The sequence below is a fragment of the Euwallacea fornicatus genome, chromosome 15 (genome assembly GCF_040115645.1).
Source record: "Euwallacea fornicatus isolate EFF26 chromosome 15, ASM4011564v1, whole genome shotgun sequence".
NCBI classification, from domain to species: Eukaryota; Metazoa; Arthropoda; class Insecta; order Coleoptera; family Curculionidae; genus Euwallacea; species Euwallacea fornicatus.
The window spans coordinates 2,794,788-2,807,089 of NC_089555.1; the positions used below are offsets into that span (position 1 = coordinate 2,794,788).

The 12,302-nt window shown below is 36.7% G+C and overlaps 1 protein-coding gene across 2 annotated transcripts in view; it reads left to right on the plus strand.

Annotated features, from left to right (window-relative positions):
- Positions 1 to 12,302, plus strand: part of LOC136343734 (transmembrane and immunoglobulin domain-containing protein 1-like) — a 198,179-nt gene that overhangs the window by 35,939 nt on the left and 149,938 nt on the right. The gene's annotated exons all lie outside the window — the stretch shown is intronic.

Below are 12,302 nucleotides of genomic sequence, written 5' to 3' on the forward strand. Positions count from 1 at the left end.
ATCATGGATATCTTTTCGCCTGTCTTTCCGGGTTTCAAAGGACTTTGAGCATGCCAACGCAACGACTTAAAAATTCAGCACATCGAGTAGCGGGTAAACTCGAGACGATAAATTTATTTTCAGGAAACAAAGAGTGTTCCCCATAGTCGTTGATCCGATAAGGAATTTAACTTGAAAACAACGTTTCATGATTTATGGCTAAATATTGCCAACTGAAAGCAAAAATGTTTTATTTCCGGCTCTGGACGTGCCGCTCGTAAATCTAGGAAAAGAAAACTTTGTGAGGTGGTACACCGCGTAGTTCTCGGTGTTTGCTTAGGGCAGGAAATTTTTGACACACACTCTAAGAGCCATAAATTAATTCTAGGAGGAAGTGTCAGATCTGCGAGAATTTGCAGGCAAAATTTGGGGACATTTGTCATTTTAATTGCTCCTGCTTTAGCTTGGGCATACCTCAGGCAAACAAAGCTTAGAAGGTTGGTGGAAATGGGTGCACAGCTTTCCTCCAGGGCCATTTTAAAATCCAGCTATTACGCCCAACTAGACAGCCCGTAAAATCCTGTAGTGTGGTAAAATTGGATCATAAACTAATCCGATGATGGCGCTTTGTGCTACTACTAAACTAATTTCCTTTGAAGCCATCAGCCACGCCTTACTTAACCCTGACTTCAAGTATCGGCTTATTAAGGGCGCATTTTTGTCAGTCCCAATAAATTTCACCCAACCGAAAGCCGAATAATAATTTTAATCGAGTATGTCTTCATCTGTATTTCCCTCAGGGCAGGGTATTTTCTCCCCTTGCGAGACACATTAAACCACCAGGAAATTTCTCAATTTAGACGGTGAAAATATTCGATTAAGCGCCCTCTGCAGGGTGATTTACCTGGCTGATGGAAAATTATGTTCAAATTAGAACTTAACGATTGGAATTGCCGAGTGTAATGTACCGGGAACCTTAATGGCAGTCACGAAATGCGGTACTTACGTGTAGGACTCGGATTGTGAGTGAGTGGGAAATATCTCTTGATTTTGCTGTTCCATTTGGAACAATCCTCTTTCGCTCGAGAGGGGCTTTAGCGGTGTGAGATCCAATCAGAAATAAAGGTTGACGACCAGGTTAGTTCAGGTTTGTCAAATTTGTTTTCGCAATTTGTGCTGACAGCGGAATAGTTATTTACGAGTGTTGGTTTGGGAGGGTATGACCCGGGAATTAGAGCAACGGTAGAGGCGAGGTCCGTTGTTTAAAGCCGGTAAAGCTCCGCAGCTCTATATCCGCATCCTCGGAACATTAAAATCGATAGGAGACGCGTAGGTATAACCGCGCAGGTAGCCGGCGTAGTCCGTAGCGTGTCAACTTAAGGGAGTAGTCTAGTATGAACGTCTAAAAATAAGCGCGTTTTTAATTTTTTTTCCAAAAAGTAGCTCATACAGTGATTCGCAAGGATTTTTTCCCTAAAAAGGAATAATTTAGGACAGCGGAATTATTTTTTTTTATAATGTAAAGAAACAATCCAATCTCCATAGTGTGAACTCAAGAAAAACTCGAGATGGATGTTTATAGAAAAAAAGGTGTAATTAAATGGAGTTTATCGGTAAACACTAAAATAAATTATATATACTGGCGAGCATAAAATTCGGGTCACTTTAGCATTTTCGAAATTTTTGCCTTCCTAACTTCCAAAAAAATAAAAAAGGATAGCCTTTATCGATTCTGAGGTTCTTTAACCTTGTTAAGGGTAAATGGTAAAAAAAACACGATCCTGTACCCAAATAACCAATGTATTGTACAGGTGTCCATTACCCAAGTACTGTAACATTTTTGAACACAATTTTGTGCTACCGAAAAAAAACTCATAATGACATTAATATCGCGTATTTCCCCCTCTAGCGTTTATGACAGCCTGCAAGCGTCAGGGCATGCTTTCAATGAGTTTGCGAATAACATCCTGGGGTAGGTTTTCCCATATTTCCTGAAGAAATTCTCGCAATTTCCTAGCCGTTCTTGGAGCGGGTATACGACTGCGAAGACGTCTTCCCATCTCGTCCCAAACATGTTCTATGGGATTTAGGTCGGGACTTCGCGCAGGCCGAATTTTATGCTCGCCAGTGTATTTGAAAATTTCGAAGTGACTCGAATTTTATGCTCGCCAGTATATTTCTAAGATGAAAGAAATCAGTAATTGTTATCTGTAAATTTTTTTAGGATATGTAGGATTCACTAGTCAGAACGCTTAATGTTCCAAACATTCAAGACTGTCTGATCAAATCGAGATGCACGCAGGGAAAATCTGTGTGTTAGATTAGATAGTATTAGTTAGAGTAGAATAGGAAGAACGGGGGGAATAAAAGGTGACGTACCCTGATGTTACGCCCATGCATACCATACCTGCGGTCGGAGTGATTCTCGCATGTTGCTGGGTTCTCCCAGCAACATCCTAGAATTCGGGTCACGGAAAAAACCCAAACGGCGAACATCTCTTTGTTTAAACCCAGGAATAAGGGCTCGAACAAAGGATGGTTCGTGGTGCTGGCTCTCAGCAGCCAGATGTGGTAACGGTTGCAAGCCTCTACTTCGGGTACGACACTGTTTCATTACCCCCAAGGGGAAGGGGGCACTTAAGATTAGGACAAGGAGGCTCTCTCTCTGGTCGGGAACGGTGCCGAGTGAACATTAAATTAAGTAACGCGAGTGTTTTATTTAATCTAATTAAGTTATCATTTAAGCCTTTAATTGTTACCTATCCGAATTGTAAATAAACACCCTAGACAACTTACAAAAACCCTACAGATATTTTGACCATTACTGCCCGGTCGAAAATCCTTTTAAGTGTAATTAATTCGCTTATATTTATCGAATTTTGACTCGACCATCCTTTGGTCACATTTAATGCCCTAACGGCGTCATAATGGCAAATTTTTTCAACATGTGGATCAATTTCATCTTCATTGTAGCTTTTATCCGAATAAACATCATCAATATCAACAACTGCTACCTCGTCTTTAGTCCAATCTTCCATATCTGCAGGACTGTATTCAACCTAGAAATGCAGTTCATCATTATGCCATGCGAGTAGACCTCTAGAAAATATGTCTTCTCATTGTGTATTAACTTACGGGAGAAATTTCCTGTAGCAAATTTATTGTATCCTTAATGGCATCAGAGAGCAGTGTCTTTTCATTTCATAACTTTTGCTGTAATGCACTCAGAGCATGGTTATCGTCATTTTTATTCTTTTCACCTTCATGAAAACCTCCAAGGAAGTTTCTGCAGCACTTCTTAATAACTCCCGCATCTAATTTATCTCATGCTGCAGATAACTCTAGGATTATCTCTTTTAATGAAACGTTCTGAAGAGCTCCCGCCATTGCTTCTTCTGATGTTGCAACAGAACTGAGCAAACTGTTTTTACAGTACTGTCTTGTATTTAATGTAATCTATAGATAGTTTGTTTTAAGTGTATGTTATAAGAGAATCGAGGGTACGACGTACCCTTATGGTACGCCCATGGCCAGCCTTATCGTGTTTATTAGAATTCCCTGCAATACTTTTTGGTGGGACTAGAATTATCAGCCCTATACCTTGTCGGCGTGGGAATCCCCAGCAATATGCTGCGTCAGCTCAAAATTTACAGTACCAATGCCGATTGGCGACATCATCCAAAAAATGGATTTTCCCCACGAATTGAGGCTGCGGGCAGTTTAAACGCGGTTAATGGCCCTCCATCCAGAGTTCGCCCATCGTTATTACTAGTAAATTTTAATATTTAGGGTTGGCAAAACTGGCTCTCTTCCTTTTTTCTAATCTCGCAATGCAGAAGCTGTGCCCGTGTTTGTGAATTTGTAAGCCAGCGTGGTACATAACAAACTCATACCGAGAAGTATTGTAAAACGGGCACTCAAATCCAAAAAATTACCACAAATGTAGTTTTTTACAAGTACAGTTTGGTGAGTCTCAAAATGTTTCGATTCATTGTTGTTGTAATAAAAGAGGCAAGAATTCGACGAAAATCATCTTTCTTTAGTCTTAGTCTTTAGTCTTTAGTTCTAACTTGTGTCCTAGTGGATGGGAACTTGGGTTATCTAAAAAAAGAACTGCGTTCTGCAGTGCCTTATGAGATCGTAGAAAGCATTTCATCTACGAATCAGTAGCTTTGGAATGTTGCACAAGCACTATGTACGTATGTACCAGAAAGAACACACGTGATTTTGACTCTTGGCTCCGGTACAAAATCTTGAAAATACCATTTTTTTGAAGAAGTCTCTTGCCATCCAGGTATTTCCAGCGTTTTTGTAAAAAACTGGGGTATTAAAATTCTTGAAGCGGCTTGGATTTTTTCATGTTCCAATCACTGAGGATTTCAACCTACGATGTCCCGGACCATTTCCACACCCCATAAATGTCAGTTTTTGCTTTAAAATTTTTGCACCAGAAGCTGTTTTTTCAGTGAGTACTGAGTGAGTTTTTTCTGGTAATAAATGCCGATACAATCCTGTCTCGTTAGCGTTGTAAATCTGGTGACAATTTAAATCGTTTTTCTGAATCACTCGTTTTAGGTAATCTTTGAAAGGGTCCACCATATCTGGGTTGGAGGATAATTTTTCATGTTATTTTAAAAAAATTTTAAACCACGATGTTGCCTGAATTTCTGCAGCCAACCATCACTAGCTGTGAAAATATTAAAGTTTAAATTTCTGGACAGCAACAATGCCTTTTGTTTCAGCATATCTGTTAATACTATTAAATTTTTTCCTCCCTGCTCGCGTAACTAGTCGTACAACTCTTTTTCCAATAGTGAAAATACTAACTCGTTCAAAACGCTATTTTCCGACTATTTCAACGTGTGAGCACAAAATTTTTGTTTTTTTTTCATCCCGTGAATTGTCGATTTTGCTACTCTGTATTTTTTGGATAATGTGACGGACATCTCTTTATTATACTCTTCCAAAATGTTGGCATTTGCGTTTAAACTCAAACATTTTTTCTTTAATTTGCCCATCTGGATTTGAGCATTTGTAGGACTGTATTTGCTTCTGATAAGCATACATTATGTACACGGCTGACTACTCAATTACACACAACATGCAGAGCATTTCGAGAGACATAAAGAGGGACTTCCCGCAGCAGCAAACAGGCAAAAATTAAGAGAGAAACGCAATAAACGCAGTTGTTCACACAATCGAAAGTGTACGTTGTTCACACCACACGGCGTTCAATGTAAATAATTTAGTGTTCACACCACCAAGTTGTTGATATTAACGCATGTTCACACCAACGTGATTGGACTGTACGTGTTTATTTATTTATAAAGCTGTTTTCGTATCGATCAAGAAAATATCGGTTCTGCTGCCGCGGGCAATTCCGGTCCTCCTAGATATCCAAAACAGAAAACCCAAAGATTTTCTTGATATGTATCACAATCCCTAACGTCCGCACCAAAATTTTTAAATTTCACCGAAAATTAACGAAATGGCAGCGTTTTTCGCATATATCAGAAAAAAAATTATTTTCTTGCGCTACAGGGCGTTGACCAAAATCACAGAAACAGTTTATGTAGTAAAGTTCGTTTGCTCCCGCTTCCGCATAATTTGAATTGATGACAAAGTTATTAAGATTCAAAGTTTGAAAAGTCGCAAAAGATGGATATTTGAGCACCTAAATTACGCTGTATCTGGGAAACTTTACAAGATGCAGTCAAGCTGTATGAGGCATCTTGAAGAGCTCGTTGAGCTGTTTCATATGAGTCATTTGTGAACGCACTTGGACCTCGTTTGCCAAAGTTATTAAGATTCAAAGTTTGGAAAGTCGCAAAAGATGAGTATTTGAGCAATCTTTGGCAAACGAGGTTCAAATGCGTTCACAAATTACTCATACGAACCAGCTGAATCAGCTCTTTAAGATACCTCATACGGCTTGACTGCATCTTGTAAAGTTTCCCAGATACAGCGTCATTTACGTGTTCAAATACCCAACTTGTCCAACTTTTCAAATACCTAAACTTAATAACTTTTGCAGATGAGCTCCAAATGCGTCCAATTTGATCCATTTATACAAGGTGGTCCATTCGATACAGTCCATCTGAAATATCGTGAATGGAATTTTTTTCTTCGAAAAACTCCGAGACACGTCAAGTTTATTTTTAAGGGGGACAGTTTTGGATCATAAATTCGTAGATTTAGAGTCGTTCTCGGGGGGCAACCCCTTCAAAAATCTTAAACGACACGGAGGCTCAAGTGGCACATCAAATCAAAGGTATTTAATACTCTTCATGTGTGTGATAAAAATTCTTTGCTCCGCCTCTAAATATCGTGAAAAAACAGTTTTGAAACCTCAGTGAAATAAATCGAAAAAAATGATCTAAACATAATAATAATAATAAACTTACCAATACTATTAAAAATGATGTTTATTATTGAATTCTTAAGATAAGATCATGGGATTTGTCAGCATTGAACGGGTAGTTTTGTTTCTATTTTACACTGATCAGAATTGTACCGCTAAATTTCTCGATCCATCCGACGATTCAAAGCATCTTGGTTTACACCAGTGCAGAGAGGGTTGAAAATATCACCATCCCTTTTAAAAACAATTAAATGGCCCGAGAAACTCCAAGAATTTTTAATGGAAGATATCCCGGTAAGAATCTGAACCATCCCTACGTGCCGAATTTAATATCTAAATTCATGGAGACTGGATCCGTTGCTAACAGAAAACATGAAAGGCGACACATCGTTAACATCGAAGCTGCACAGATTGCAATTTTGGGACGTATTGAACTGGATCATGTAAATCAAGAAAAGTTTATGTCAGATACCTGAGAACTAGGAGCAACATCAGGTATTCCGCGTAGCAGTATTCAGAGAATCTTGAAAAAGCATAATTTCCATCCCTATAAGATGCGTCTCGTTCGTGAGCTCAATGAAGATAACCCAGATCGCCGTATGCAATTTCGTGAGGTGGTGAGAGAAAGCATTTTGATCAATCACGCATTTTTATGTTTTACATGCTTTTCTGACGTATACACAATCTATCTGAATGGTTTCGTGAACATACATAATTGCAGATATTAGAGTCATATGAATTCTACAATTATGAGAGAATAGCGTTCACAATATTTAGAAAAATTGAATGTATGGGCTAGGTTTTTCGAAATTCGTATTGTTGGACCTTTTTCTCTACCTGTTAACCTGAAAGGCGAATCTTACCTCAATCTGCTTCAAGACTCCATCTACCCTCATATTGTGGATATCCTTGAGAACGACAATCGAATCCCAGGGAATGATATACTTCTGCAACAGGATGGCGTTCCGTCACACTATGCAGCTGTTATACATAAAATTTTGGATCAATATTTTCTCGAACATTGCACTGGTAGAAGAGGTTTCATTAAATGGCCCCCAAGATCGCCTGATTTAACATCATTGGATTTTTTTTATGTGGTCATTTAAAAACCGTTTGTATATAAAACGAAATCTACCTCTTTAGATCTCCGCTACAGAATAGTGATAGCGTGTTGTGAAATAACTACTGAAACGCTACAAAATATTCGGACAGAGGTTGAACAAAGACTTTATTATTGCATGGAAGTAAATGGGTCGTAATTTGAACACTTAATTAAATAAAACATTATTTTAAAATTCATTTTTTTTTCGATTTATTTAGCCGGCGTTATAAAAAACGTTTTTTTTTTACAATATTTATAAAGGCGGAACAAAAAAATTTCAGTATACTCGTAAAGAGAATTGAAATACCTTCGGTTTGATGTGCCGCTTGGCGACCGGTGCGATTAAAGATTCTTGAAGGGGTTGCCATCCTGTTTAAGGAACTAACCTTAACTAACCTACGAATTTATGATCTGAAAATGTCGGGGATTTCCGAACAAAAAAAAGTCCTTTCAAGATACTTCAGGCGGACTCTTTTAAGTGGGTCACCCTGTATAACTTACTGCAGTGTTAAGTAACTTTATAGGTAAAATTTTAAAGTTTATCTCTAATACACGATACTGTTTCTAAAAATCATAAAAAAACTCTTGGGCGAAATTAAAGAAGCGTTTTAATTAATCCATTACAATGTTAAAAAACAAACTTGCAGAAAGTCCTTTTTATATTTGGTATGAAGGCCTTTTGCTCGAATTGCTGCAGCACATTTTTTGGGCATGGAGTTAATTAAATTGTCAATTGGAGTCAAATGGACTTAATTAAATTGTAAATAATAGATTTGTCAATTGAAAATCAAACATTACACATGCGTTCAAAGAGTTCATCCAGATTTAAACATTTTCCTTTGCGACCTTTACGTCACACAATCTCCCGTAGATTCTCGATCGGGCTTAGATCGGGCGATTGCGATGGCCGTTTAAAGACTCGCGCTTTTTGTCTCGGAACGAACTCTTTTACTAATTTGTGTGCACGTTTGAGGTCGTTATCATGCTGAAACCAGTTCTTTAACGGCATTACTTCTTCAGATTACGGCACCATTTTAGTTCTAAGAAGGTCACAACACATAAAACGGTCCATTTTTCGCTGAACTCTATGTAACGGGCCAATTCCGAAACTAGAGAAACAGCGTTTCGCTGTTGGTAAAACGTATTTTTTTATCAAATTTTTCATCACCAGATCTTTTTGCGTGCATTATTGCGTCACTACCGAATAAGTTCATTTTAGTTTCATAACTGACAATCGGCCGTTTGCATCGATCAGGGATCCAACGTGAGTGAGTTTGAGCAAATTGAAGATGTCCTTTAACATTTTTCTTTGACAAAAGGGATTTAGGTGTCGGACGATGACTGAAAATATTATTTTCATTTAATCTTCTAGTTGTTCCGGCACTGACTTCAAAATTATGGTCAGACACTATCGTATCCTTGATTTGAAGGGTGGATGAGACTAAGTTGTGCTTGGAGGTGTTAATAATTTTTCTGTCTATCCTTCTAGTTGTTAACAACAGTCCTGGATTTTTAATCAGCATTACGGACCCAGAAACTTTAAAACGTGTTATTATCTTTGAAAAAATACACCGATTAATTTGTATATTTCGAGCAATGTTAATTTGTTTTATGCTGCTGGTATAAAGGCTCGCAATTTTATTTTTAGGATCTGCTGAATTAGTTTTTCCGCGCGCCATTTTTTCAAATAATAAATACTGAGATATTAAATCAGGTTTTGTTTATAATTTTTCTATATTTTTGACTAATTGGATTCCTTTTTCAGTATTGTTTACACTTTTAAGTTCCTAAATTATTTATACGTATAAACGAATATGTTGTCCCATTCAAGAGAAATATCATAGTTCAGTACCATCCTAGATTATTACATTTTAGAGAGAGTCGTCGCCATCTCTCTTTCGTTTCCAAGATTTCGGCCAATACTGTATATGAGGTAAAATTATGCGTTAGGATCAGAATTTTAACAAGACTGAGGTACTGACGACAGCCATAAATATGCCGAATGTTGTGTCAACTCCTGAAGTCGATATGCTCCACCATTTTCGAGTAATCACCTGCGCCACGTGTAAAAATGTCGTTTTGAGGAAAACGCGATCGAAGTTTTCGAATGAAAATCCCATAAAAACTTATCTTCACGAGTAATCAGTTATGCCAGGATTATACATAAATCCCTCCCCTGTATCATTAAAGTCATCTTCAGCTGCTCTCCTTTGCTCAGTGAACGCGCCCGTGGCGGTACCCACGGAGGAAAGGTATGCTTTCCGGACCATTAAGTACCCATTCCATTGTTTCGGAAATCTTCAAAGGAAAATTCATGGCCTTTGTTAAATATTCAGAGTGTTTCAACTTGGAGTCTTTTGACAAAAAAAATCTATTTCCTAATTAGATAGAAGAAAACTGGATTAAGAGTCACAAGCTCGATTTTTAAGGAACGTTCAGGGTTAAAAACTGTTTTCCGATATGGTCACAGCCCATTAAGATATAGAATGTTTTTGCATTTTTGAGCTTTTTGAAAATCACCAATAACTTTCTTATTTACTAAAATACTGTAATTGCAAAAAAACATTATTATAGCACCTTTTTAAGAGGAATCTAGTGAGTGTTCAATTTCTTTCTGCTGTTTACCATTTTCCTATAAATTGCTGCAACTTCACTTTTTCAAATATAAACTCTTGGTGGCCATGGCTTAATAAAATAGAAAATTTTAAACACTTTTCAATGATGTACAGGGTTTTAATTAAATATATGTACTTATTTCCAGGGTTGAATCTTTAACTGATTTTATCGCAAAAAGTTCCTACGAATGTAGGTCCTCGACGTCTTCGTTTAAGAATTAGGAGATGTTGGAATTTCATTTTTAATTTTTTTTAAATTATCGAACAAAAATGCATCAATGGGACAAAGTTGTAAATATATAGAAAATAATATACAGCGTGACCCGTAAAGTCCGCGTTATATGCAAAGTTTTATACTTCTGACTTTGAGTAAATTTTTGACTTCTAGTTGTGTTTCAGGAATAATGAGAAATGACAAACGAAAAACAAATTACTGTCTATAACTGTCCAATTGTTTTTCGTTTTCAAAAAAACTTTCAAATCTACTACTATTTCTCAAAATTTTGAAAAATCACCAAAAGAAAAAGTTTTTCTGTTTCTTATTTTTTCACCCGTATGCCAATTTTGAAGTTTCTCGTTCGAAGGTTTTTGAAAAAAATTACAATTTTACAGTTATGGACAGTCAGTTGTTTTTCGATTTGTATGTCACTGCTGAAGCACAACTCGAGAGCAAAGTCAAAATTTACTCAAATTCATAAGTAAAAGTAGTTCCCATATGATGAGGACTTTATGGGTCTCATTGTATAATAACTGTACAAAAGTGGGAGGTGGGCGTTTTTAACATCTATTATATTAAGTTAATTTTAATAATTTCAATCATTGCTAACAAATCAATTTTACCCAAGTTATGTTAATTACCGACCCGTGTACTTACAAAACGGTTACTTCTACAGACATTTTCCAAGAGTATATTTTGTAATATGCACCAAGTCTGTTAATACTAAATTGGCATACAGCGCAGCGCAAAAAATTAGGTTCAGTTAAAATGTGGTTGCACCCTGTATGTGGCCCCTTCTATCAATAATAAAAAAATTAAGACAAAGTTGGGGTTTTGCTTCCTAAAAAAAACCCAGTATAATAAATTTTGTCCGATTGTTACATATCTATGCGAAAATTAAAAAAAAAAAAACAAATTAAACATTAAATTTCAACACTCTCTAGTTCTTAAATGAAGATGTTGCGGAGCTGCATTCATAGGAACTTTTTGTGATAAAATCGTTTAAAGACTCATTCCTTGAAATAAGTACATGTACTTTATTGACACCCTGTATATAACTAATATTTATCATCGAAATTGACGGAAATATAATGTGTTAATTTAATTCACATAAGATTCTTATGAAAAATTTTTTCAATGGAATGAAGTAGCTAGCCGTTCTATGGTCTGATAACCACTACTGTTTTACTAAATTTTATTTTGAGTTTTCTCTTAATATACCGACTCTTAGTATTTGCTATATGTATGAATATTTTAGAACATGTTAAAATGTTTTTTACTATAAAATGAAAATTCTCAGGCAGCAAATGGACTTCACCTTGATATATATCCTGAACGCCGGCAACGCGAAAAGATAATGTTTCAACCAATAAAAAATCATTTGATGAATTACGGAAGCTTCAAACAGCCCAGACCGAGACATTACAACATAAGCGAAGAAAAGGAAATTCGAGAATTAAATACAATTGGAGAGGCCTTAGAAGATCTGACTACATCCTTGCGGACTCTGACTGAAAGAAATGGTAATAACACATCAACCATCATCTAAGAGATGACAATACCGACCAGAAGTTTAATTATTGCGTTTAAAGGGTATTTTGACACTGACAGGTTGGCCGCTACGTACTATAATTAATTTTCATTCATTTTTGTTGTGTTCATGGTTATTTGTTCGAATTGTAATTTTAACATTAGTGAATTTAATTTTGCGTTTCCGTAAAATACTGCAACATATTTTTAATCGTGTTTCCTGCCCATAAAATATGTAATTTTGATTGCTTCAGGGCTCCTTTATACACGCTGTACATTCATATCATCGCCATGGTTGCTGGTAGTTAGTGGCATGCTGCAAGGTAAAAAAGAGTGGACGTGTCTGGAAACCGACTCCAAAATGGTGGTTAGAAACCGACGGCTCTTAGTTTAGGTCGTAATGTCTTTTAGAGTGCGTTTTAGAGGTGCGAATTTGTTGGAAATTATTTTTCTGAATATTTTATTCGTCTCGTTTCTACAAAAAAATCTGCTTAAATA